General features: G+C 40.1%; 2 long non-coding RNA genes across 2 annotated transcripts; both read right to left on the bottom strand.

The window, feature by feature from the left end:
* Window positions 1-15,700: 15,700 nt before the first annotated feature.
* Window positions 15,701-19,898, bottom strand: LOC122201038. Its single transcript, XR_006194051.1, has 2 exons — window positions 19,737-19,898; window positions 15,701-15,903 (listed from the first exon to the last, which is right to left on the bottom strand). It is a non-coding gene; the product is annotated as an uncharacterized LOC122201038 (long non-coding RNA).
* Window positions 19,899-19,950: 52 nt separating this feature from the next.
* Window positions 19,951-21,937, bottom strand: LOC122200528. Its single transcript, XR_006193835.1, has 2 exons — window positions 21,752-21,937; window positions 19,951-20,266 (listed from the first exon to the last, which is right to left on the bottom strand). It is a non-coding gene; the product is annotated as an uncharacterized LOC122200528 (long non-coding RNA).
* Between the last annotated feature and the right edge of the window lie 369 nt (window positions 21,938-22,306).

Raw genomic sequence — 22,306 nt, 5'->3', positions numbered from 1 at the left:
TGCCTTCCAAAGTCATAATCATTTCCTGATTCTTGAACATCTGTTTTGACTGACCATTTCCCCATCCCTCTGAGGATGGTTTTCTTCATGGCTTTCAAATGCCACCTCCTCTTGAAACTTGCTCCTTTCCACTCTGTTGGATTTGACTTCATATGAATTGAGTTCGCCATCTTTACTTTCTTCTACCCTTTTATCAAATGCTTTTTATAAGGTTCCAGGCTCTGCATGTATGTTTTATATCCATTATCTTATATAATACTTTCAAGGAGAGGCCCTTGCATGTATATATATGCTCATGTGTGGACACCTCAGTCTGCAGGCCCAACCCACATCACATCCTTTGAAACTTCCTGTTCTTGGACCATCTTTCATATTGAGTGGGTCCTCATATCTGAGGTGCAGTCTTGACCCAGGAAGATATGCCAGAAGAGGCCTGCATAGGTCCTGGAAGAAGGTTTGAGGCTGTGTGGGCAAAAAGTTTGGGGTTCTGTGTACAAAGAACTAGACTAGAAGTTGTACATGGGTTCTGGATATACAGGAACCTTTGGCCTCACTAAGTTCTCACACTTTACAAAAGGGCACAGTCCCAGGAGGGCCAGAGCTGGACCCTCCAAAGAGCATAGCCTGGGGCAGAATCCTTTCTTCTCTAGCTCTGTGTTCAGTACTGATGTAGAAGTCTCATATTTTTGAACTATATCCTCAACTGGTGTTTAAGCTCCATGAGGGTAAAGAGGGTGTTTTCTCTTCTCTCCATAAGCCTGCTAGGGGCTGGCATGTGTGTTAAATTGGTTCTGAACCAAATGAGAGGTGTGGGTTGAAGGGACCCTGGATTTACTGCCTACCCACTACATGCTTGTCACTAAGCTGAGTGCTCTACACATGTTCCTTTATTTGATCCTCACGACCTTTGAGAAAGATATTGAAGCCAGATACAAAAAGTACATTTCAAACGGACTAAGAAATCTGGTCAAAGTCACATGACTAGTAAGTGGTAAAACGGGGATTTGAACTAACATCTGTCCAACTCCACCTGCCATGTGTATTCATGACTGCGTTAATTCATTTAACAATGCTTTATTGAGGGCCCACGATATGGCAGTTATTTCACTGATTATTGAAGACATGCTGGTGAGAAAACCAGATACTATTCATGGCCTCATGGAGCTTACACTCTACTGAGACAGTCATGGAAACAAATAATCACATTTCTGTGTAATGTTTCCTAATGGAAGAAGTAAATGGCACATAGTCTTTCCATGATATTGCCTCAAATTGCTAAAGGTAGACCTTAAGATGGTGTGACAAGCTGTGGAAAAGAGCTCTCTCCGAAGTAGGTAGGTCCCAGGGCCACTCAAACCATGTTACATTGGCTCGTTTAGTCCCATTTACAGCACTGCCCAAGTTAAAGAAAGGTACTATTAGCCTACTTTCCTGAATAACCATAACCCTGCTTTATACAATTTGTTTTTTACATTTCTCAGAGTAGAATGGTTCCTGCTAAAAAACTTGCAAGTGTTTGGTAATGTGACAGAATTAAACTTACTAACTTACCGTGGCATTGAATTTTCTCTATTAGTAGTAAAAGTATGAAAATTGTACTCAGCATGATAGTCTGGAAGTGTTTGGGAATAGCATTAATGACTTTAAACCCAATCTCAGGCAGGATAACACGAGTTTTGCACTGTGTATTTTTGTTCTTTCTTTCTTTCTTTCTTTCACATAGAAGTGCAAAAATGTCAGGTAAGTTGTTCAAGGTCACACAGCAAATCAAGGACCAAAGTGGACAAGGAGGTAGAAATGAAAGGTTATAAACTTCTGGCTACTGAATGTGTGTGTATGTTACATTCTTCTTTACTCTTTCATCTAAGACTTTACAAAGAAAGAAGAAAAGGCTTTCAGGATCTGCATATGGTGTGAGGAGTGAGTTCAGTGTTGCTTTTAATTGAAAGCTCTGAGGGCAAATCTTGCAGAGCAGGGTAACAGCTGTAGCACATGCAACTGCCCCGTCACGCTGTGTAGCCATAATAGACAGGCTTATTACTTTTTAATTAGGAGCTTCAGTGTTTTGTTAAACTGTAAATGTGTCAGGACCTGGGGATTTGGATATACACTAAACTGTCTTGCATTAATCTTTGTAGAAGCTTTTGAGAGATTCAGGGTCAGTTTGCAAAAGGCATTTTCTTATTGTGTAATAACAAGAGTTAACATTTACTAAAGATTTACCATTTTCCAGGCATTAGGCTGAATACCATTTGGATTCATTTATTCAACCAACCGACTGGTATATATTCCTTGAATTCCTACTAGGGTCTAGGGACTGTGTTAGGCATCTTGGTGGATAGATAACTAATGAATAAAACCCATCCAGATTCAGTCCTCTAGGACATTATAAAAACATAAAATATATGTTTATGTAAATGAAATGGAAAATATTCTCTGATAATAACCATAAGGGAGGAACAGTGGTGTGTCTTCCCCCACTCACAGTCAGAGTCCTCCCCAAGTTTCTCCCATATGGGTGCAAGGCACCTCCATCCATCCATCCATCCATCCATCCATCCATCCATCCATCCACTTGCTGAGGGCACAAGTACTGTGGTCATTCTTGATTTTTTCCTCTCCTCCCCTCTTGTATCAAATCATTACCAAGTACTGCCTATTTTATCTCCAAAATATGTCTCAAAGTCATCTACTCTCCTCCTCCTCCTCCTGTCCCATACCCCAACTTAGGCTTCTTGCCTATACTCCCTCAGTAACTTCCCAATTGGAATCCCCAATACCATTCTTGCTCCTTCTAATCCCTTCTCCATACTTTTTTTAAAACAAGGTGTTTTTTAAAAATGTTTATTTATTTTTGAAAGAGAGAATAGACACACACACACACACACACACACACACACACACACACACACACACAGAGGGGGGAGCGGGGGAGACAGAGGATTGGAAGCAGGCTCTGAGCTGATAGTGGAGCTCAAACTCATGAACTGTGAGACCATGACCTGAGCTGAAGTTGGACGCTCAACCAACTGAGCCACCCAGGCACCCTCCACCCCTGCCCCATTCTCCACACCTTAAGCGTGTGATTTTGTTAAAACAAAGATCACATTACATCTCTCTTCTGCTCTTGAATCTTTAGTGACACACCATGGCACCCTTTAATGGACTCTATAAGGTCCTGGCTTCCCTGTCACTCTTAATTACCATTTCCCTACCCTACCAACCTTCTTTTGGTTTTTTATTCCATGTTACATATTTAATGCCCATGAATTATACCAGGATGTCAAATCCACAGGGCCTCAGTGCCTAGAACAGAGCCTGAGTCATACCTGGCATCCCATAAATATTTACTACAGAATGAAAGAATAAATAGAAGGAATGAAATTTTTTACATTCAGAGGAAAGACTGTGCTACAGAGAATAGGTGAGGAATTGAAAAGGAAGTGGAATTTTAAGACTGATCCTAAAGGATCTAGACAGACTTGAAGTGGGGTGGGTCAGAAGATCATTGGGAAGGGTATTCCAAACAAAACATATAGATGTGTGTGTTTCAGTTTTGGCTCTATTACCAGCTGTATAGTCCTGGTTGAATTACATTATATCTCTCTGATTTCTTTTCTATAAAGTATTAATATAGAATATTTTTCCCTTTCCAATGAGAGTCCAATGAGGTGCAGATTTTGAAAACTTGTGAAGATTACCAAGTCATAACAGGACTTAAGAAACATTTTTACTATTTATATTTTAAGATTTAGATTGTACACATTTTATGGGCAATTTTGTCTAATCATAGGTGCCCCTCAAATCCCATAGATTCCCTTGTTTCATTGTTTTTCCTTCCGTCCCTTGTGAAGACATTAAATGGTGAATGCCATGAAAATATGTAGCCTGCCTCAAATGAGCTCTATATTCTCTTCTTTGATGTATGTTGCTAACCAGGCTCTTTGTACCTTGTTCTAGTCAGATTTTCCTGTTTAATGATCATGTTTTGCAAAATTAAAATAACCAAGCACACATAAAAATGACTGAATCTTGACAAATGCATAAAGAAGATGAAGTATGTGTGTGTGTGTACACGCACACAATGGAATATTACTCAGCGATCAAAAAGAATGAACTCTTGTCATTTGCAACAACATGGATGGAACTAGAGTATATTATGCTAAGCAAAATAAGTCAGAGGAAGATATCATGATTTCACTCATAACAAAACATAGGGTAAGGGAAGGAAAAATAAATTAAAAACAGAGAGGGAGGCAAACCGTAAGAAACTCTTACATACAGAGAACAAACTAAGGGTTGCTAGAGGGGTATTGGGTGGGGGGATGGGCTAAATGGGTGCGGTGCACTAAGGACAGCACTTGTTGGGATGAGCACCGGGTGTTATATGCAAGTGATGAATCACTAAATTCTACTCCTGAAATCATTATTACATTATATGTTAACTAACCTGTATTTAAATAAAACAAACAAATAAAAGGTGACTCTGAGTCTTGGCCTTGTCATGAAGAGCTGCTAGTCTCGTGGGGCTGAGGAACAAGCAAGAAAAGAAACTTAGGGAAGAAACTCTAGCTTTTCATTGGTTTCTGGGCATCTGTGTTGAGGCAGTAGACGTGTGGAGTGGGTTTGGGGGTTTAGGGAAACAAGCTAACATTACATAACTTACACATAATGTACTGGGACCTCCAATAGCATTATAAACTGTGCATTTACTATCTCCTTTATTATCAGTCTATTCCAACCACTACCAAAAACTACCATATTTTTGGCATCTTGTATGCAGCTACTTTGCATGTACTTTGTATTATCTTATTTAGTCCTCAAAGAAAGTGATTCTTACACTTTAGTGCTTATCAGAAACACTTGGAGGGCTTGTTAAACTACAAGATCTTGGATCTAAACTTGGATCTATACCTAGAAGGTTTTGGGGTGGGGCCCAGTATTTTCATTTTTAACAAATTTGGTAGGTCTGTGTGGGAACTATGTATCTGCATTTCTAACAAGTTCCCAGGCAATGCCGATGCTGCTGGGTCAGGGACCATACTTTGAGAACCACTATCTTAGAGGATCCAAAACTAGTATCCATAGCTAGAGCTCAGCCAAACTAGGAGGCAAACATTAACTCATCTAAATACAAATCTCGTGCTCTTTCCTGCACTATTACACTTGTTTATTTTGGCAAAGACTAAAATGTAAATTCCATCAGGATGGAGGGAGAGAAGGAGGAGGAAATAAAGAAAAATGGAAGAGTGAATGAGGCAAGCAGTCAGGGAAAAGTATGTTTAATCATGAGGTTTGGGGATTACCTGACCTGCCCCACCTTGGGACTCAAGCTATTTAGCTCAGGATTGAAAGGCTGTTATAATTTTGGAAATAATATATCACAAAAATTATTAATGATTATAAGGTGTCAGGAAAGCCTTTCTCATGAAGATAGTTTCTGAATGAGACTCTATTTTTCTTTGAACCTAAGGGCTGGTAGATTCTCCAAATATCATGGCCTTCCAAGTCACATCACTATCAAATATTTTCTGGGAAAATATTGGTAATAATAATGCCCTTCTAACAAAATGGTGCCAAAGATAACGAATGTAAGCTACGGTAAATTACAAAGTGCTTGGCTGATGTGACTTCTGGCAATCTCTGTTAAATTCCAATGGGCTGATAATAATGATTTTATCAACAACATTCATGACTTGGATTCATATAATGCTTTCAATGCACTCAGAGTAAGATAAAGAGGCAAGTGTTAGTTGGAGAGAAAGGGAGTAGGGCCCAAATGTTGAAATGAGACCCTGAGGTCCTACGAGAAGAGGAGAAGTGAGGAATTCTCACACTGTTATACCCTAGTAATGCACCCACAGCCTTAGACTAGTGACATTTACCATTTATAAATGCCTGGAACATAGAGTGCTCAAGTCTGGGACTTCTATGTCAGCCTGCAAGTATTCAAATTCCTTTCTTAATACTTAGAACTGTGACTTCCTGCAGATCACTTAACTTCTCTAAATCTCAACTTCTTCTTTATCAAAGTGAAATAATAGGAATATATACAACATAAGATTTCTGCCAAAATTAAATATATTAATGCACATAAAGGCTTGGCACGGCACCGGAACCATCTCATCTTGACACACAATAGATGTTCAGTAAAAATATCAAGGAAAGGAAGAAAGAAGAGAATTCTCTCTCTCTCTCTCAATCAGACCCACAATTTTGCTGGCAGGCAACCCAGCCCAGTGGCTGGGCTTAAAAGAAGGTTGTTTCCTGTCTCTTCTTTGCCTCTGAATGAAGTTCTCACCCTACACCAGTGATCCAGGTTACCTGAGAACATAAAAGCATCACCTCAATGGGTCCCCCTTGTGGTTGCAGATAAATGGCGAGTCCTGATACATCAGATGGGAATGGCAGGTAAAGGTGACATTAAAGTGTACGTGGAAAAGCACCTGTGTTCTCATTTAAGGAAGTCAAAGAGGAAGCCACTTGTTATGAATTGAAAGTGTACAAGAAGACATGGTGAGCTCTGCTCTACTTTGGGAAAGAATATAAGCAGTTTCTTTGCACATGATTCTTGGGAGGAAACTATTTATGGAGTGATTTTATGTAGGGTTGTAAGACAGATTATACTATTGGCAAATGAGGTCAGAGGAGCAGAAGGGACTGATGGTAAAATGAGTAGCTTGCATAGGACAGGTTGCCCTGACTATATATGAACTTTGAAACAGCTGATGATATTTTTTTAAAGTGCTGGGTTAAAAATGTATCACTTTTCTTGAAACCCCTGGAGCTAAACCTGGCATTTTATTTTGCATGTGTTTTATATTCATATATAGCAATTCCTGAAGTGTAACAGTGAAAACAGCATAACCAGACTTTTTATTAAGAAGCAGGGACACCTGGAGACTTTTTAGTATTGTTGTGTATTATTGGTCTGTTCTGTGGGTTTCAGATTCAAAAACCTAACTAAGAGGGCTAGGCAAGGAGTGTTAATGACCTGAGCAGGAGGAAGGCAGGAAGATAAGAGGGAATGGCAGCAGCTGTAGCAAAATAGAGCATATACACTCTACCAGAAGGGGAGAGCATCTTCTCAGGGCTAGGCAATGGAGATCTTGGAGTGGATAGATCTTCTGACTTTTCGAAGAGACACTAGAAATCTAATATCTTGTGTGATGTGTGATTGCCTGATTGTTTAATACTGAATAAATTTGAACATCAAATAAAACCTATCTTTGAATCTGGCCATCATTAAGTAACTTCTGTTTTATTCAGACATCGCACTACCTACCTGAGGATTCCCAAACCTATGTGGTCTTTGCCCACAACTTTGTACATTTAATCCAGGCCAGTCTTTCCACACACTGGGCAGCCAGCACTTTGTCCATTAGCACTTGTAGAAGGTGCTACAGGCAGCCTAGGTCTATTTAGGGGAAGTCTTAGGTGCACTGGTTTTAAAGTCAGACAGATCTGGAATTGAGGCCTGGCTCTACCACTTACTAGAGCTGAATGACACTGGACAAGACTCCACTCCCTTATCTGAACCAGATGATAATAGTAACTAGTTAAAAGGTTATTGCAGGGACTACATGGAATTATGTATGTAATATGCTTAGCATAATTCTAAGCATACAGTAAATACTCAATAAATATTAACTATTATTATTATTTCTACTAAAAACAACTAGTGCCTCTAACTTTATTCCTTTACTTGACCCTTACCCCTTGCTCCATTTCTGCAGTTACCCAACTCTTGACTATATCTGTGCACATATCCTTCAGTTCAAAGGCAACTTGGTTTCTTAGGTTCCCACCTCCAGTGTTTTATTAGGCATGAATGGTATCCTCTTTTCTGATTATTCTTAAATGACTGACCCTAGGCACTAGTTAAATTAAGAAGTCTGGAAGAGTAGAACTTTTCATTCTTGGTGTCATCAGGATCTTTAATATGTATCTGTTTCAAAATTTTTGCCTAGAATTCATCGGAGGTCCCTTACAGAGTAATACTTGAATCCTCCCAGAAGTGAGCCATTTACTACCTGGCAAGGAATCTCTTTATTACAACATTCTTTGTGATACTCAACAAAAATTCACCTTCCCACAGATTGTAACCATTATCTCTGATTTTCTTTCTCTTGGGAGGAAAACAAAATATGGATAAAAGAGAGAGTATAATGGGCTATAGGCATGGATGTCTGAAGTTCACTCTTCAAAACAGACCATAATAAAAATCAATATAAACTTCTGTCTGAGTTACTGAGGTATTCTATTCCTGACTATGAAGGGTAATGCAAATTATATGTGTATATGAAGTGCATATGTGAATTTGAAACTAGTATGCATAACAAAACCTATTTTATACAATATAGAGAATAACATCTACCAAGTTTTCTTTATGTGTTTATGCAGAATGACAATATAAATTGTTAATGTAAAGTGGTTGTTATTTAATAAAAGTATGAAGTACAAACTTTATGTCTGTATCTATATATCTCCTACTGTTTGCCATCAACTGTAATGGTATGTCTAAGTGCTCTTTTCAATAATATAGAAGCCAATGTTTACTATTCATGAAGTATCACTAGGTGGGTGTTTATCCCAAGCTAAGCTGTGGGCTACTTGCAAATATAAAGTTTTGAATAAATCATTGTGAATTTGCATGTATTGACATAAGTCTGGAGGATGGCATTTTTGCTTATAAATTAAGCTTAATCAAGATTTATTGATCACTTTCTACATACCAAGTACTGTTTTGTTTTGTTTTGTTTTACACTGGGAGTAAAATGGGGATAAAATCTAGTCTCTTTTCCCCAAGGTTTATGGTATAAAGACATCTAACCTGATAATTTCATGATAATATGGAAACACCATGATTGAAAGGCATGTTTCAAGTCACATGAAAACACAGAGATAGTAGTTCAGCAAATCTCTTTGAATGAGGTGATGCCTCATATGAGTCTTGCAGGTTGAGTAGGAGCTAATAATGACACTCAAGGTTTATTGAACATGATCTGTGTGCCAGGCAGTAATCTAAGTGCTCTTACATGTCTTGGCTCATGAAACATCCATGCGAACATTATGAAGTTGGTGTTACTATCTTTCATTTTACAGATGAGAGAATCACAGTACAGATGATTAAATGGTTTCACTAGTGTCACTTGACTGGTGATGGGAGAACCAAAATCTGACCTCCAGCAATCCGACACCAGAATTTATAGTCACCCTAATGCACCGTCTTTATTTTAGGCAAATAAAGACATATGGGAAGGTCATGCCTAGCAGAGGGAACAGCATGCACAAACACATGGAAGGTGGGAAGTATAAGCAGATACCACTATAACATAAAGTACATGGCAGGAGGAGGCAGAGATATTCTGGAGAGGTAAGGAGTAGAAGGGTTTTAAGAAGGGGATCTTCCCCTGGCTATAGTTTAGAAGATGAATCTAAGAATGGCAAGGCTTCAGCAAGGAGTCTATTAGCAGACATGTATAATAGTCCAGAGAGGAGATGTTGAAGAGAAGAGAAGAGAAGAGAAGAGAAGAGAAGAGAAGAGAAGAGAAGAGGGAGTTATTAAAATGATTGGGTTGACTTTTCTGCCAGTTCAGTGGGATGACATCAAAGTCACATTTCATCTAACATTAGGAAAGTGTGACTTTTCTGGCAAGTGCATGTTTGTGGAACAAATACCCTGGCTCTACTGTTTGGCATTTTATGTCAGTAAAAAGAGAAATTATTTATATAAGCTTTTATAAATTACTTTTTCTTCATATGCTCATAAACTCTCATACTGAAGATTCTGTAAGGGACCTAATTCATGGATTTGGGAGGGAACAATGTGATGATGGGTTTAAGCACCTGCAGAAAGGAAGTGAGACTATAGGAGATGGCTTATGAAGAACTGGATATGTTCCCAAGAAAGTATGATTAAATCCTGACTGGACAAAAGAAACTGTAAGAGAGTCACCTAGGTTCAACATGCCTGAAGTAGGTCATGGTCCCTGGGACAGACCCTCATATTCTAGAGCACACAGCTAGATCACCTTTCCCAGACTTCCTTGTAGTTAGATGCAGCCATGTGACTGACTTCCAGCTAATGAAATGGGCCTAGAAGGAATTTTACCACTTCTAGGCTTGGAGCAAAACAATCCTCTCATCCATGTTTTTTCTTCTTCTCCTGATATTAGGCAAAAGGGTATGTTGACCTTGGAAGCTACGTGTTGAACAAAATGAAAAAGCCAAGTCCCTAAATCACCACTTGGAGGAGAGATGCTTACCCGTCAAGCACTCTTTGCATTTTACCTGTGTAAGAAATAAGCTATCATGTTAAGCACCTAAGATTTGGGGATTTCTGTTAGAGCAGCTAGCACTGACTTAAAAAAAACAATCAGTGACTCGGTTACTTAAGTGTGTGAAGAGATTCTGAAAGGTCAGAAGTCCATCAGGATAAATCATACCCTAAGCTAAGGAGAGAACCAAGAAAGTGAACTCAGAAAAGGTAGATATTAAGAGCAACAATTATTTTATTGTCTTTCAAGCTTGACTAAAACATTCTTCAATGGCATTCAAGTCCCTTGCTCCATTGCTGTGGTTGTTAGGCTTTCTACTGATAATCATTTGACTTTCATAATATGGTGGAAAAGCCATGGACTGCGGGGCATAAACCCTGACTCTGCTGCACACCTGCTGAGTGATCTTCAGTTACTTCGCCTCTTAGAATGTCAGTTCCCACTGCTATAAAATGGGGATCCTAAAAATAGCGTAACAATAAAAGACATAGGAGGAAGAAAAGGATTTAAAGGTGTATGTGAGGGCATTGAGGAGGTCACCTGTTGGGATGAGCACTGGGTGTTGTATGGAAACCAATTTGACAATAAATTTCATTAAAATAAATAAATAAAGGTGTATACGAAGAAGGCAACAGAGTTTTAAAGACAACTCTAAGAGGAAACCCTAATGGCCCATTTACCATGCCCTACTCTAGAGCACAGAGTGCTACTCAGGGGATGTGACCAGCCAGCTGTGGATAGAGAGGGGAAGATAGAGAAGGGAAGTTGCTGGAGGCAGCACAGTGCAGTGGCTGCATCCAGATTTCTGAGTCTATCTGTCTCTCACTAGCTAAGTAACTGAGAGAGTTTTCTAAGCTTCAGCTTCCTTGTCTGCAAAACAGAGTTAACAAAGTTGAGATCATTCAATAAGATACCCTGTGGAATGTGGGGTAGCCAAGTGCTTGGCAGACAGTGGATGCTCAATAGATGTTAACTTTCTTTTCTCTTTCCTTCACATCAGGAAGGGCATGCTCCAGGTAGCATGTTTAAGTGAGCATGGGCTTTTGATCCAGAGTCTGAGATCAAATCACACCTCGATTTGCTCATCCTAGGCAACATTTTAAATCCACTGTCTCCAGGTTCTGCTTTTATGGAGTGGAGAAAGACCTGCCTTCTTCCCAGGTCCCTGTGAGGCTGAAATGGACTCTATTTGGATACCCCTTCCTTCAGAGGTTGCAAAGTGCTCCATTAAAAGTTAATTATTAGGGGCGCCTGGGTGGCTCAGTCAGTTAAGCGGCCAACTTCGGCTCAGGTCACGATCTCGCGGTCCGTGAGTTCGAGCCCCGCGTCGGGCTCTGGGCTGATGGCTCAGAGCCTGGAGCCTGCTTCCGATTCTGTGTCTCCCGCTCTCTCTGACCCTCCCCTGTTCATGCTCTGTCTCTCTCTGTCTCAAAAATAAATAAACGTTAAAAAAAATTTTTTAAAAAAATTATTAGAATGTTTTTAATTACCAGAGACATACATGTGATTGTGGATCTTTTTTCTTCCCTTTCCCAATATCTCCCAAATGTTTCGGTGTCCCAACGGCCTGATGGCCTTTCCCAGAAGCCTGATACATTTACCAGTGTTCCCTTTGTGAGAAGGATGAGGCTGGCATGACTACACAAGGGCATTTTCAGTCTACCAAAGAGGCCCTTGCATTGGGTTTCTGGCAGGCAGTAATGATCAGACTTGGCTTCAGCACCATTAGGGTGGTTTACAGGATAGATATGGAACCAGAAATATTTAGGAGTAAATCCTAGTGTTTCACATTTACCAGTTGTGGGATAAAGGGTAACCTGAGTCTCAGTTACCTCATACATAAAATAGGGATAATAATATTATTCCATGGGGTCATTGGAAGGTTGACTTAGTTAATGGTGATGCCTGGCATGTACTGAGCACTCAATGCATCCAGGTTATTTTTATTAGTTCTTTGCTGGCCCTCAATGTTCCACCTTGCAAGAGCCTCTGGGAAGAAACAGGGAAACCATTCTGCAACTGCCACTAGCATTGCTGGTACTTATAATATTTAAACACTGCCTTTAATTCTGTGTTGAAGTATAAACACTGAAACTGTTTGGGTTTTGTTGCTGCTGTCTTGCTAAAATGACATACATCTTTGAGAAGCTTTTAAAGCCTCAAACTTCTCTTTTAGCCGAAGTCTGCCTCAACTTGAAATGATGAATTCTTTTACTCACTCACTTTGGCTTAACGGACAATAGTGGTCACACTTTATTTTTGTTCCCCCCCCCTTTCTTTGTATGTCCTTGTAGGTGCTGCAGACATAGAATGTTTTCAGTATGTACTCTTCCCCTTTCACTCTCCTATGCCTTGGTTCACTCTCTGAATACCATAGGAGCAAGGGTCTTAGAGCCACTGACCAGATGTGTGGGACTTTACTATATTAGTGCCTAACTTAGGACATAGTTTTCTCATTTGAAAAATGAAGAGAAGGAGCTCAACAGTTTCTAGGGTCCCCATTCTGACATTTTAGAATTGAATTTAACTTGCATTTGCTCATTTATTCAATGAATAAGTATTGATTTCATCTCATGCATAGGTCTTCATGGTAGTAATTAACTTGCTGTCATGTAACTGTGTGCATCTCAGTGCTGAGAGCATAGATATAAACTGACATGATTTCTGTCTTGAGAAGCTCACAGTCTTGTAAGGGGGTGCAAACAGACAATTACACTCTAATAATCTAACTACTGCAATGGAGGCTCATACAAGTTTCTGACCAGAGCATCAGAGCTTCATTAGTGAAGGGGGTGTGTAGCCACTGACAATGACTCAACTAACAAATGAGATGTTAATTTAATTATTAATTCATGGTACTCTTGACCTCCAGAAGCTCATAGTCTAAGGCAGGATACAGATACACAAATGATCACAATTCTGTATGTCAAGTTCTGTAATAAAAGAATGAACAAGGTCATCTACAAAGAGAAGAAGAGAAAATTAATTTGGCTCAGACTACTACCTCTTCCAGGTGTGAAATTATTTGGTTCAAAAAACAAACCTGGGGGGAAATTAAACTACAGGAATATAGTTTTAAAAGGAATGTATTAATTTATGATATGACTATTTATTATTTGTCATACACTAGACACCTTAACAGGCATAATTCAATGATACACAAGATAGTTCTCCCAATGTACGGTGCTAGGAGGGAAACCAACACAAAATGAAACCTAAAATGTCAAAACTTTAGAGCCAGAGGATCAGACGTGTTGTCCTAGCTTCTCACTTAAAAGATGTGTGACATGGAGAGAACCACTTGATATCCTGACTTCATTTCTCTGGTTTGCAAAAATGCGATCATATGTACAGGAAGCCAGTGGTATAAGAAATAATATTAAAAAAAATAAAGTTTGTGGAAATACTTTGTGGGATGTTGATGACTCTACACATGTTAGCAATTATCATACAGGTGAAAGAGGGAATTGGTTTTGCTCAACCTAACATGAGAGAAGGCAACGATTCCCACATACAGTGACTCATCTATCCTCAGGGCTTCAAGCCCATGTATACAGTGATGACTTCCAATCTCTTTTTGTTGATTAGTCTTTTTTGTTAATTTTTTTTCTCAGCTGCTGATCAGTAACAACTGCCTCTTTGACTTTTCCACTTGGTCTTCACCCTAGCACTCCAAAGTTGGCATGGCCAAAATTAAATATAACTCCTTCCTCCTCTCACTTCACACTTTCTCCTACTCCCACATTTCCCACCACAGTAAACAGTCCTCAAACAAGAACTCTCTCGGCCCCACATCCATTGATTATCAAATCCTACCTAGATGCTTCTCCGTTATCTCCATCTTCTATCCACTATTTACTTCAGACATCATCATTTCTCCTTGGGCTACTGCAAGAGTTCCTTTGGTGGTGTCACTGCCATGAGACTCTACAATCTTTCCCCTCTAAGCCATCCATCTTATTGTTGCCAGAGTGTTCTTCTTACTATAATGTGACCATGTCACTCTTATTCTTAAAAGGCTTTGTTGACGCCTCATGACTTACTGGACAAGCCATAAAGTAGAACCACAACAATCTCTGCAACCTGGATCCTGCCTCTCTGCTTACCAATTCCTTATTTACCAAGCTATTTATGTTGAACTAATTTCTTTGTGACACTGTTTGTGCTCTTCCATTGGCCTAAGACTCTGTTTCTCTTCTCTTTGCTTGACAACCACTATTATTTAAATCCACGTTCATCTCAAACATCATTTCCAAGAAGGAATTCTTGGGATTCTTCTCTTATGTCTTTATACTACATACACAACATAGCAGTATATAAATCTAACAGAGTCTTTGTCCCTCTGTACTTATGTATATCTGAGCAAGGAGCTAGCTCTTACTCATTTCCATGCTCCAGTACATAGTCTGGGGCCAGATACACATCAGCTGCTCAGCAGAGTTTGAACTGTCTAGCAGGTCTTCTGGATGCTAAGGAGTCTTCTTGTTGAGCCTATAGCTATATTCATATAAATCTAAAAATACATTCTGGTAAGTATTTTCTACCAAAATAGCTGGATTTCTGATACTTACAAAATAACAGGGCCTTGAAATTTTGGAAGGGAATGGGGAAGGGGGAAAAGAGGAAATGAGATAAGGAGGAAAGGGAAAAAATGAAGACAGAGAAAAAGGGATGTCAAGAAGGAAGAAATAAATTATCATGGAAACAGGTGAAAATACAAATATCTTTACCATTTAGAAAGCATCTGAAGAACTCTTTGTAAGGAGGGAATTGTGTACTATGTATTTGATCACTAAGCAAAACCTTTGAAATGATACATTCTCACCTAGATCTAATGCTTCTGTGTTTACTCTAATGCCACAATACTAATTTGTATTTATTCCAACATTTCATAAGTCATTCCTTAGGAAGTCTTCCTGATAATACCATCTTGCCTAATTGTGTAGCTATGGGTTATCCTGTTCATCTGGCCACTGGCAGTGGCATCACTGGGTGAAGATCTGCAAAAGAGTTGCTGAGGGAGAATGTGCTCTCATGTTGTGTAGCATTTAGAAAAATCAGATGTTTTGTAAGCGTAACTCAGATCTCATCAATCTAAGACTAAAATAAGGACATGCTTCTTTATGCTGATTTTGTTGTTATTGTTCCTTTCATTTGATCTCAAACTGAGGTTTAAAAAAATCTCATTAGTTTTATGGCTTCCTCCCCAGTTGTTCCCCATGACTTCTGGAAGCTTCGAAATAGCAACTCCTATGTGTGTACAGCCAGAAGCAATCACAGCACTGGACTCTCTTCATTCATCTTTCTTCCTCTGGATCCTACTCATCTAGGCCCACTGAGTATGGTTCGATTGTAGATAAAGAAGAAATAGCCCACAGAAATAGACTCTAGTGTCTATAGAAAACAATGAACAAAATGAATTGTTATGATCTACTAACATATTTATTGAGGAAGATCATTTTTGTTAGCTTTTATCTTGGCCGCTGGTGCTTGTGTACAAACATGGCTGGCGTAATAAAAACCATGTCTACTTGTGGGACTTCTAGCAGATTGTTAGCTACTGATGGCACTGATGACTTCAGAGAAGACAGAAGACACTTGTGGAAACAAATGATGATTGACTCTGACAACAGAAATAAAAAGTAGCCTCGATTAGTCATACTAAGCTAATTGTCATGCTATGGTGAATACATGAGTTTTAATTTTGTCACTTGTGTAGACAGAAACAATTATCCTGCTCAGCTACTCACTTGTATTTCAAGGATAATGGATATATAACTTGCTTTAGGATGAGTGTGATAAGTTGTTGCCTGAGAACTGCTGGCATTATTCTTAATTTGGTTCTTAGGCTTAACAACAGCGTTAAGGGAGACTGAGGTTAGACATTAAGGAATACAATCACTGGAAGTACTGGAGAAATCTCTATCTCTGTCAATATTGAAATTTTCAGAAATTCTCACCTATCTGAGATAGATTAGGGGCTTTCCTGCCAAAGACTACACTATGCTACTTCCAAACATCTCCTCTGACAATGGGACTTTATGATATTCTGAATGATATTATTTTTATCCATCCATCCACCCATCCATCATCTATTGAACTCTCCCAAAATTTAAGAACTTGTGCTTTTCGATGGGAAATGAATATATAAACAAAGAAAGTCCTGCTCTCAAGATCATAGTCTGGTGGTGAGAAATAGACATACAAACCAAATTAGACATCTAGGAGGAAGAGTTATCCAGGTAACTAGATGGGATGGGGAGGGGTATTCCAGGCAGGGGAGCAGTAACGTATGCACTGAGGTGTCAAAGCAAGACGATATGACCCACTCCAGCTGCTCTGTAGCTGAACTCAGGGTCCATATCATGGATTCAAAAGAGACAGGTTTGCAGACATTTGTAAGGACTGGGTGATGGAGGTCCTCATTTATAGCAGACCTGTGAGTCACAGCTTGCCCTCTAAAAGAGATCCTGCTACAAAGAGTATTAGATAGTTGACAGCCTCTAGCTGCCACACTTATGGGTTCACACTGAGGCTTCATGTTCTCAGAGATGCTCCCAGCCACTGTCTGGGCATGGTGCAGGTACCAAGAGCTGGGCCATTCCTGTGTAACACAGGCTACCGCTAAAGAGCAATCTTTGCCTGGAGCTCCACATTTGGCCTGGCCATGACTTTCTCAGAGCTGCATTGCAGTCTTCAGTACTTCCTACTCAAGCCTTCCTGCTTCCATTTCCTGTTAACACATGTCTGATCTGCACCACAGCCTGATGCTCTCCCTACCCAGGCTACTCTCTTCCCCTTATCCCTCAAGGGGATTTCCCTCCCCAAATCTCTTACACTTCTAATTCTGTCTTGGTGTCTGCTTCCTGGAGAAGCTGAACTGACTCAAGCTTAGTAAGATGTTTGGACTTTGAACTGAAGTCAATGACAAGCCACTGAAGGGTTTTACATATGGGACATCAAATGTTAAAGCCTTTGTTATAGAAAGATTCTTGTGGCTATGGTGCAGGGGACCAATGTAGGAACAAAGAAACCAGGAGCAATAAGACTCATTAGGAGGGAGAAAAAAGTGAGGATTTTGAATGGGGCAGTAATAGAGAATAGAGGAATAAAGGAGTTAGGAGAGAGACACTGGAGATGGAAACAACAGGGCTTGATGACCCACAGGTTGTTAACTGCAACAGAGAGGGACAATAAAGGATGAGGGGACATTTAAATTAGTAAGCAGGGCCATATTCCTAATCTCAAGGAATTTGGGGGGATGACTTGTTATTCGATACTCCTCACATGAAATGTAGAAAAGGTGAGTTAGCAGCTGGCTATGCACCTTCTGCTATCCTCTCCCTACCCCCACCAGGATGGACTCGGGAAAAGAGAACAATGAAGAGTCTCCATAGGGGACTGGGCTGAAGGCTCAGAAACAGATTCCTCTGTTGGGTAACACGTGAGGGTTGGTAGGAAGAGATATGCTCAAGGCAGAGCAGAGATGTGAGCCTCTCCAACGTAAGGTACTCTAAGCTGTATTAGTTTCTTAGGGCTCCCAGAACTAAGTGTCCCAAACAAGGGGGGTTAAAACAACAGATATGCATTGTCTCACTGCTCTGCAGCCTAGAAGTCTGAAATCAAGGAATTGTCAGGGCCACACTCCCCTCATTGATGACTCCGAGGGAGAATGTGTTCCTTACTTCCTCCTAGCTTCTGGTGACTTCTGGCAGTCCTCAGACTTGCTTGGCTTGCAACCGCATAGTCTCCATCTCTGCCTCTGTCATCACAGTGTTATCCTTGTGTATCATCACATAATTTTCCCTCTGAATGGATCACTGTCTGGGTCTCTGCTCTTCTTATAAAGATACCAGTCATACTGCATGAAGGGTCCACCAGTATGACCTCATCTTAATTAATTGCATCAGCAAGGACCCTATTTCTAAATGTTACATTCTGAGGTTCCAGAAAGACATGCATTTTAGGGTGGAGGAACACTATTCGATTCAGTTCAGAAGCCCCAGGTGGAAGCTTACCAAGGCTCTTAACCCTTCACTATGCCTCTCTGAACTTTAGCATTACCTTAGGAGGTTGTGAAAACTACTTTTAAGAAGCCTAACTACATTTAATATCGGATTCTGGCTACAAGGTCTTCCTACACCATCAGTGCCGGCACACATGTCTTTGTAATTCTCTACAATGCATGGGAGGGCCGACCAGGGTTTACTGCAGTATCAGCTCAGGTGTTGTAGGGTCTTCCCTCCTTCCTTCAGTTGATCTACGATTTCTCTCAAGCATTCGTTCACTTCTTTTCCCCCAGTCTTGGGCAAGACCTAGAGGGTTGGGGAATGTTAGGTTAACCTTCAAATTTCCTTATTACTTTTTGAATGTTTATTTCCTTTCCCAGTTGTTAGAAATCTACCTTATTTGATCAGTCTTTAGTATTACTATGTAATGGAAAACTTTGACAACTTAGAGATCATCCTTTTTTTTGCTCCCAGCAAACCTGAATGTCAAGATTGTTGTCTAGTTATGAACTTGAAACTATCTGAACTTGAAATTCAAAGCTGAGCTGTGATCTGTTTGTTCTTCACAGTATCGATGGATCCTTGAGGAAGATACTGGGCCGGCAACCTCAGCATCCAATTGCCACAACCCTCTCCTTTGTCTCCAGTTAGGTTCCAAGGAAACGACTGTTCACCTTCCTTGACTGCCTTGCAGTCTCACATAGTCAAGGGACTCAGTTTTGGTCACCAACACACAGGTGGAAGTTTGCTTGTGTACTTTAAGAAAGCTTTTGGTTTTCTTAAGAAAAAGAGAGATATGGTTGGCACCTCCTCTCCCCTTCCTTCTACCCTTCCTGGATTAAACAAAGATGGGACCCTGGCCATCATGGAATACTGAAGCAGAGGCTAAAGTGATGTCTTCGAACCAATGTACCAATGTCAACAGCATACATCTCCAACTTCTTGTGTTAGGTGATAGTACAGAAAATTAGAAGTGTGACAAATAAATCCTTAACACTCCTCTTGCCAAAGCAATGCATAAAACTGATCCAAATTGTGAGCATTTCCAAGCAAAAAGGCATGATGAAAAACTACCTTGGCATCACATCTCCACCACATTACCCATGCTTTCATCACTTATAAAATGTGCTAGAGTCAGGACTAGACCCTAAGATTTTGAAAGCCTGATGTGATTGTAACCAGGATGGAGAAAAATGCAGATAGAATAAAGATAGGATACTATCAAATCCATAATCATCAAGTAAAATTTCAAATTTTGAGTAACTAGAACAATTGCATTTACCTCTAGAGCAGTTTTTTTTTTTCCTTTTGCTTTAGGATAAATTATCAAAATAGTTAAGGCCTAATACAGAGACTCCCCTAGGTAGGTATTATATATCTTAAAATTGAGTTAAATAAATAAAATAAATAGACCCTTTAGTAATTCAAATATGAAGCAGATGCCTACCTCTTTGTCTCTGGATAGTATGAAGCCATCATTAACCTGAAGGCAGCTGTTGCATTTGAGATCATAAATTGTTTCCTTAAACTAGAGCTGTCTTTAGAAGCAGCTTACTTTTTTCTTCTTTCTTTCTTTCTTTCTTTCTTTCTTTCTTTCTTTCTTTCTCTCTTTCTTTCTTTTCTTCCTTCCTTCCTTCCTTCCTCCCTCCCTCCCTCCCTTCCTTTTCTTTCTTTCTTTCTCTCTTTCTCTCTTTCTTTTACTTTTTGGTACTGAATCGTGCAGCAGCAGATGAAGAGCAGACAGGTGAAGCAGAAACCCCCGGGCAGACCTGAAGAGGCTATGGTCTTGGATGCCGCTGGTTCCACTGTGGCCAGAAGAATGGTTCATGAACACAAACCCATGTGAGGCTTAGCAACTCCCAGAAACAATGGGGAATACAGGCTGAGATGGGATCTGGCAGTTATACTTCCGGACTGTCATAATTTGGAGTATGACTATAGGCACGACCTTGCATCTTATTGCAGGGGCATCCATCCCTATTACAATAACATTTAGAAAACATTAATGGTACTTTAAAAATCTCTAGTGGAAGAATACAATGCTGCTACCAATTTTTTGTGCCTCCTTAGAACACACCCTTTGCTGATATAATTTTGCACTGCCCTCTCTCTAGATCAGCCACCAGCCAGCCAACTCTTAGATATAGAGAGGGCTCGGCCAAAATCGGGAAAGCTATCTATTGAATCCAAGATGACCCTGGCACCTGACAAACACTTACTGTTGCATGCCACTGACATTTAGAGGTTGTGTGTTCTCCAGCAATACCGTGGCAACTGATAACTTTCATTCTTTGAGATGAGTAATACTTGAAGTATCACATAGTATTTCGGAGTCTTGGTTTGTATTTTTTAATCTATAAAATTGACCTAACGATACCTTCCATACCAGTGTGTTTTAAACATTAAATGCAATAATTCAGCACATAAGATAGTATTTCTTAGAAACACTAAAGACTGCATACATTAATATTAAGATATCATTATAGTATAGACTGTGCTTCTGTCCCAAGGATCATGTTCCAATAAATATTTCTGTATCCGAGGTCTCGTGAGGATGGGTGCATGGGCGCTGCCCTATAGGGTGCTCCAAGCTTCAGAGGGAGACACTAGGACAAAGTCTCTCAAATGGAATTCTAGAGCAAACTGGGTTTTGTAGCTTTGGCCATGCAGACGGGTAAGATGAAGAAGCCTGGAAAAAGAACATCACTTCCATGCTATTCAGGTGGATAGGGCTTTATGGAAAAGGTGGGCAAGTAGGGGAATGGAAGTGGCAGAAGCTTCAGAACGGAGGGGCACGGAGCCACAACTTGAGTTCCTGCATTTGTAGCAACTCGGGTTCAGGAGGTTCTCTAACCCCAGTGAGCCTTGGTTTTCTCCCTTAAAATGGGAATAACAATAACCATCTTGGAGAATTGTTGAAGACATTTAACGAAATACAAGCTTTTAAGTTTGTGGAACAGAATAGGTACCCTTACAACTGGATGTCAGAAACATGGTCTTTTTATTGGGACTTGGGGCACATGGACTTGGGAAGCAGGGAGCCAACTGACATCACTGGTGATTTCAGGTGCTGGGTGGTGAGAAGAAATTTGGATAAAGAAAGCAGCAAAGAAATCAGTCCTTTTGGTGTGTCAGTTTCAATGCATTAGATTTTTTTTCTTTTGCATTGCATTACACTGTATTGAAGCACGAGATGGCTCAGAACAAAAGCCAGAATTTATTTTTAAATGTTCAGAACAATGAGATGACTGGTATTCTGTGTATCAGCATGACACTGCCTAACACATGAAAATCTTACACTCAGTTATCAGCTTTACATGAATATCTGTTGCGATGATGCAGTCTGACCTTGCTTTAAGCGACTTTGTAGCTTTGACTCCAGATTTTAAGTATGATACTTTACATTTATAGAGCACTTGATAACTTAGAAAACATGTTTCCAGACATTATTTCATTTCTGACCTGCTCAGCAGTCATGTGGAGTAGCAGTTCTTATCCTCGACTTGAAGATGACGAAACGAGTTTTCAGTGGTTAAAGGACACACCCAAAGTCACAAAATTATTGGATGGGGAGTCTAAGTTGCAAAGTTGGTAACAAAGTGAGGCATTTGCTGAGACATTTTGTATGGCAGGTGCTATGCCAGGCTTTTTGCAGTCAACTTCCTTGTCAACCTTCTGTGACAGAACAATGGGGACCTCCTCAATAGGCGCTGGCCCACCCTCCTGCCATGCTTATGGGACTTACTTTTTTTCTTTTTTTTTCATATGCGAGTTGAGATGTACTTGAGGAAGGATGACTCCAGTCCAGGCCCTAAAGGATAAACTATGGTAGTCTAAACCAGTCACGTCAACCTCATTCTCCTTTGCCAGTGTGGAGAGGGGCATGTGATACAGTTTGGCCAAGGAAATGAAAGACAAGTTTGCTGGAGGCTTCTGGAAAAGAACCCTTCCCCACTCTGCCCTAATAAAAAGAGGGCGAGAGATGTACAAGGAGAAACCCCAAACCCTTCCTTTTTG

This window comes from Panthera leo, chromosome D1 (genome assembly GCF_018350215.1).
Source record: "Panthera leo isolate Ple1 chromosome D1, P.leo_Ple1_pat1.1, whole genome shotgun sequence".
In the NCBI taxonomy this organism is placed as follows: domain Eukaryota; kingdom Metazoa; phylum Chordata; class Mammalia; order Carnivora; family Felidae; genus Panthera; species Panthera leo.
The sequence above is the reverse complement of the archived record's forward strand: the minus strand, read 5'-3'. Positions and strand labels throughout refer to the sequence as shown.